This window comes from Grus americana, unplaced genomic scaffold (assembly GCF_028858705.1).
Source record: "Grus americana isolate bGruAme1 unplaced genomic scaffold, bGruAme1.mat scaffold_612, whole genome shotgun sequence".
NCBI lineage: Eukaryota > Metazoa > Chordata > Aves > Gruiformes > Gruidae > Grus > Grus americana.
Window position 1 is genome coordinate 36,414 of NW_026561842.1, and position 5,409 is coordinate 41,822.

Genomic DNA, 5,409 nt, shown 5'->3' on the forward strand with positions numbered 1-5,409 from the left:
CACGGAAGCAAAACACACATTAACAATCAAGGCTGTTCAAGTGTTGAGGAGGACAGGGTTTTAAGGCTTCTGCCTGGGAAGTGTGGATGATGTTTTTTTCTCTCCATTGCTTTAGCGAGGGTTTCAACACAAAGTTGGTCAGAGGGCTGGAGCACCTCTCCTATGAGAACAGGCTGAGAGAGTTGGGGTTGTTCAGCCTGGAGAAGAGAAGGCTCCGGGGAGACCTAATTGCGGCCTGCCAGTACCTGAAGGGGCCTACAGGAAAGCTGGAGAGGGACTGTTAATCAGGGAGTGTAGTGACAGGACAAGGGGGAATGGGTTTAAACTGACAGAGGGTAGATTTAGATTCGATGTTAGAAAGAAATTCTTCCCTGTGAGGGTGGTGAGGCACTGGCACAGGTTGCCCAGAGAAGTTGTGGAGGCCCCATCCCTGGAAGCGTTCAAGGCCAGGTTGGATGAGGCTTTGGGCAACCTGGGCTAGTGGAGGGTTGGAACTAGATGGTCTTTGAGGTCCCTTCCAACCAACCCAAACCATTCTACGATGATTCTATGATCCCTCTGTGTGCGTGAGAGCTCTCTCTCCCGGTAAGAAAGGCCCGAGGGGCTGTATGTTGGTCCATGCTGGCAGCCTTCGTTGCTTCATTAGGCACGTGGAACTGCACTTCTCTCGTGACGGCATGTCCCTGAGGCTACAGCTGCCAAATCAGACCTCTGAAGCGTTTCCCCACTTGACAAGTAGGAGAGTGTTATCAAAACGAGTGGCTTGGCAGCGGCAAGCCTCCAGATCCAGGCTCATCCGAACGCATGGCAAGGCAGCTGGCTGGTGCTGGTGCCCCGCTGCCTAGTCGTGCAGTGGAGCATGGCTCGGGTTTCCTGAGCTCCCCTCTTTTCTTTGAGCTGAGCTTTGGCTCAGCTACAAGAGCTACTCCGATAAAAATGAAAAGATTGATCTAGGTGCCGTGTTAGTGGTGCTGTTCTCCCCACTGCACAGTTAAGGTAGTAGGAGAAGACAATGTGCTCTGCGTCCTCAGCAAGCTGTTTTGAAGGTGCCAGGATGGAGCAGTTTCACGAGAGCCTGAGCCACATCTGTAGCTCGAGAAAGGCTTGCACTCCCAGATGGTAACCGGCGGGCTTTTAGCGCTCGCTGCCTGCTGGACAGGCAGCCAGGCCCCACGGCGTGATGGGAGCAATCCTGCCGGCCTCATTGGAGTGAAGAGTTGCGAGCTTTGGGAATGAGAGGTAGTACTGAATTTTGACCTCGGGCGGGAGTGAAGGCGATACTGTGTTGGCTCACCGTTCTTCAGGTGTCAACAGAAGAGGGAGATAGAGCTTGCACTCATGGGCTTTGCTTACCCCATGGAGGTTGTAGCGTCTGATCCAAAGCACGTGTTTTCAGGTGAATGGATTGGAGCAGCCTTCTCCAATAATTCCAGCTTGTAGTAAATCACCTTTGGGCTCTCTAGGTGGCTACTGCTAGCAGAGCCTTGATTTTCAGAAACAGCTTTCAAGTCAAATGTCCCTTCATCCCCTCCACGTTGCAGGTGATCGAGCCTGGTAAATAATTCAGTGACCGGAGATGATCTCAAGAGATGAATGTGTTAGGACACAGCTGAGGTGTTGAGGGAGAGCTGTGCTTTGTCCCCAGTAGCTTTGCAAAGCTGGGCTTTATTCTTTAAAGACCCCAGAAGATGGTGTCCGCTTGCATTCTGGGGCCAAGGCCCTGCCAGCAGCAGAAGTCAGCTCCGGTAGTTGTCTCTCAAAGAGAAGACCGGCCCTGCCACAAAAGTCCTCCCCAAAAGGTGAGGATTGAATACTGACATCCTTTGCGATGCCTGTGTGCTCAGGAAAGGGGCCCTATCGAGGGAGGATCAGCTGGAGCAGGGAATGGTCTCTCGGGCTCTCCCTGTGCTTCCTGGGGAGCGTTGCGCTCTGCTTTGCCTCCGCAGGCGCTTCCAGCCCCACTGCGAGGCCAGAAGAATGGAGGCGGGAAGAGACCCCAGGGAAGGGGGAGGATGAGGAAGAAAAGCGCTCATTTTGAGCGGGTTTGGTTGCAGGTTGCTCCTGGAAGACTGGTCAGGGCGGTAGATGGGGAGCGTGCCCCCAGACCCCGCATTGATCCCACGTGCTTGCTGCAGGATTCGTGGGCTCGGCCAGGTGAGCGGCTGGGCGTAGCTCACTGCTCTCCATTGCTCAGGCAGCCAGCAGCCCCTTGCTCGCATCCCTGGCCCCGCAAGCCTTCCCCTTCCTCCTTCACAGCCATCTGGGAGCAGGGCAAATGTTTTTGGATTAATAACAAGGGAATTGCACAAAGGAGCTGAAAAGGGATGTGATGGAATGGACAATCTTCAAAATGACTCGCCCTTTAGCCTCATGAGCTGCTGGTAACAGCACCCAAGGAGGTCAGTAATTCTCCCGAGAGCAATACGTCCCGGCGTACACCTTGGATTTATTCAGCCTGCTCAAACAGAAGAATCATGCGGAACCAAGGGAATGCGCCAGGCCTCTGTCCCTCCCAGCCCCAGCCAGTCCCTTGTTTTTTCATTAACTGCCAAGGAAAGTGACTCTCAGGTCGCTGACTGCGCGCTAACTCGTGCACGGACAGGCTGAGGCCGGACGCGTCACGCCAAGGCAGCTGCAATAAGGGAGAGTTCCTTCGGTCTCGAGTGGCCGGGCTGCTGCTTCTCGCTGGGCCCGAAATCCCTCGTCTGCGGTTCCCTGTTGTTCTGGGGCCTGCGAGCTCCTCGTACCCCGGTGACAGCGCCCGGAAAACGGCAGAGCTGTGGGCTCAGCCCGGTGGGACTGTGTCCCAGCCCTTGGACGGAGCTGCCCAGCGGGACGTGCTCCCCTCCCCACAAGGACAGCTCCCCCAGCTGTGCTCCAGCAGCTCTCCGCCAGCACCCTGAGAGCCCTCCCCACGCAGCCTTGGCCCAGCCATGAGGTCACTGGGGCTGTGAGGTCACAGAGCCCAGCAGCGCCGCTTCAGCCATATAAACTGAGTGCTCAGCCTCTGGCCCCGACTACTGCAGCAGCAGCAGCAGCAGCAGCAGCAGCAGCGTTACTGTGCGAGTGTGGGGGAGCATGGCCCCCACCCACCGCCTTCTCCTCGTCTTCCTCCTCCTGGTGGCCCTGCATGCCAGGGCTGCCTGGGCTGCTCCGTGGCGAGCACAGGGAGCAGGTAAGCAGGCGGCGCTGGTGCAGCCTTTCACAGGCCGGCGGGCTCCTCTCCCCGAGACGTGTGGTGCTGGTTTGTTTCCTCCAGTGCTTTAACGAGGGTTTCCGCTGTGTGCGAGAGAGCTCTCCCAGAAAGCAAGCCCCCAGGGGCCGCATGTTGGTCCATCCGCTCCTCAAGGGTGTTGCAGATGGCCTGGCAAGAGTGTTGGGAGAGCTGCCAGGAGCCAGCCAAGAGGCCACCAGGCCCCTCTGCAGCTTTGCCAAGCTGGACCTTCTTCTGGCTCCCACCCACGCCCTGCATGCGTGTGCCCTCTCCTCGCGTGATCCCCTCACCGCTTCCGCCGTTCGGGTCTGCCGATGCAGCTGGCAATCCATGACGGAAGCTTCTCTGCCTGTTCAGTTACAGATGTGCCCGTGGGAAGGGCTTTTCCGGCTCCTCAGCTGGATGCTGTGCCACAGGCCGGTTGGCACCGCAGGGGTGAGTCAGTCTGTCTCTGCTGACCTCACAGGCTAAGCACTGGTTTTCCATAATTTAGTCCTGTGAAATTGAACCAAATACTTTCTGTGAAGGTCCTCCAAGAGCGCAGTACCACCAAGCTGAGGGAGGAAAAAAGCGCCCGGAGCCATCTCCACTCCTGAGGAAAATGCTGGACGAACTGGAGAGACGACACGGTGGGTATTTTTCACTGTGCCTTAGCTGTGAGACTCGGCAGCCGGAGGTTTTAGATACACGTCTGGAGACGCTGTGGCCTGCGCTGATTCAGCAGGCTTTTTGGGCTGCGCTCGATTTCCTGTCTGCAGATCGAGAGCTGGGATGGGACGAATGTGACTGTTGCTGGTGCTCACAGGGAAGGGCGTGAGGGCCCTTCTCAGAAGGGCTGTTTCCCCGGCTGGCCTGGCTGCAGCTTCTTCCCGTCCTCTTTGAAGGAGGAAGGCGTTTAGCATCATCCCCTTGCCGTTCGCCCAAAGCGCACTATGTGCCAGGCAAGCCAGAAGATCACACGCCATTTCCTGGTCTGCCGGCAGGTCAGGTGTGACTATGGTTTGGAGTAGTGACCAGGTGCAGCCCCAAAAGCCCAGGCCTTGTTGCTAAACCTTACTGGTGTCTTGAGAAGTCTTGCCTCCTGATGCTGCCATCTCCCTGATGGGGAACAGTTCCATCTAATCCAGCTGTCCTGCTTGCTTTCTCAAGAGACGGACCGAGAGGCTGTGAAGAAGCTCTTGTTTCCAGACGGAAGCAGCGGCTCCCTGCCAGTCCCTCCCGACGAAGCGCAGGCAACGCAAGGCGCCGGCACGCCAGGTACTTGCTGTCCCGCGGTCAGCCGGTGTCAGCCCTCAGGATGGCTGTGTCTCAGCAGGCTCTTCCCCCAGCACCCGCTCTTGCACGTCACGTCAGCACCTCAGGCTTTACCTGTCGTCTCTGCTTTTTGGCAGTGCTGTCAGAGTCCGGAGAAGACCACCAGGCCAGCAGATATGATTTTTTCCAAGCGGACTCAGGTACTGAGCAGTCTTGCTGGGGTCCCTAAGTGGGAGACATGTCCCGAAAGCTGGCCATATCAAAGAGAAGTGCTGCAAGCTCACCAGTGGTGCACAGGACGGACTAACATCCTGAATTGCTCCTCCAGATGCGGTCGGAAAGAGAATCGCAAGTGCTGACCGTCCCCAGAGGACCGCAGCTGTTTTATGCCCCCAAGATGTGCGAAGGCGCTGTATGATAGGCACAGCAGCAGGCGTGATTTCCGTGCCAGTTATCATAGTGGTCTGCTGCATCGTGATCCATTGGCGGCGGCAGAAGAAAAAAGAGTGAGTCGTTGATTTAGTTCTCCACACACGCGCGCGCACACACACACACACACACGCTGCTTGCTTAGGTGGCTGCTCATAGCCACGAAGCTTTTCTCGCCAGGCTGCTGCGGAGCGGCGAATTAGTGGTTGGCGAAAAAACTCTGCCGAGGCTTCTGCTGCTGCTGTCGGATGCTTCAACTTAATTCCTGGGCGGCCTTCTCAGGATCTTGCTCTGACTGGAGTTCAGGGCCGCAGCAGCCTCCTCTCTCCACAGGCGCGCCATGGCAGGTTCCGGAGACTGGCTGGAAGCCGGTGGCCGCCCCTCGCGCCCAGACAGCCGCACCAGCCGGAGCAGCATTGCCAGCCGCCCCGGCAGCCCTGAGAGCTGGACCGAAAACCAGCAGCCAGGGCTCCTGCCTGGCAAACCGGCACGCTCAGCACCCCCATTGCCCC

General features: G+C 57.4%; 1 long non-coding RNA gene across 1 annotated transcript; it reads left to right on the top strand.

Annotated features, from left to right (window-relative positions):
* The first annotated feature begins 3,486 nt into the window (after nt 1-3,486).
* LOC129200875 (uncharacterized) lies at nt 3,487-4,653 on the top strand. The gene is made up of 3 exons (XR_008575148.1): nt 3,487-3,843; nt 4,364-4,471; nt 4,606-4,653. It is a non-coding gene; the product is annotated as an uncharacterized LOC129200875 (long non-coding RNA).
* Nucleotides 4,654-5,409: the final 756 nt, after the last annotated feature.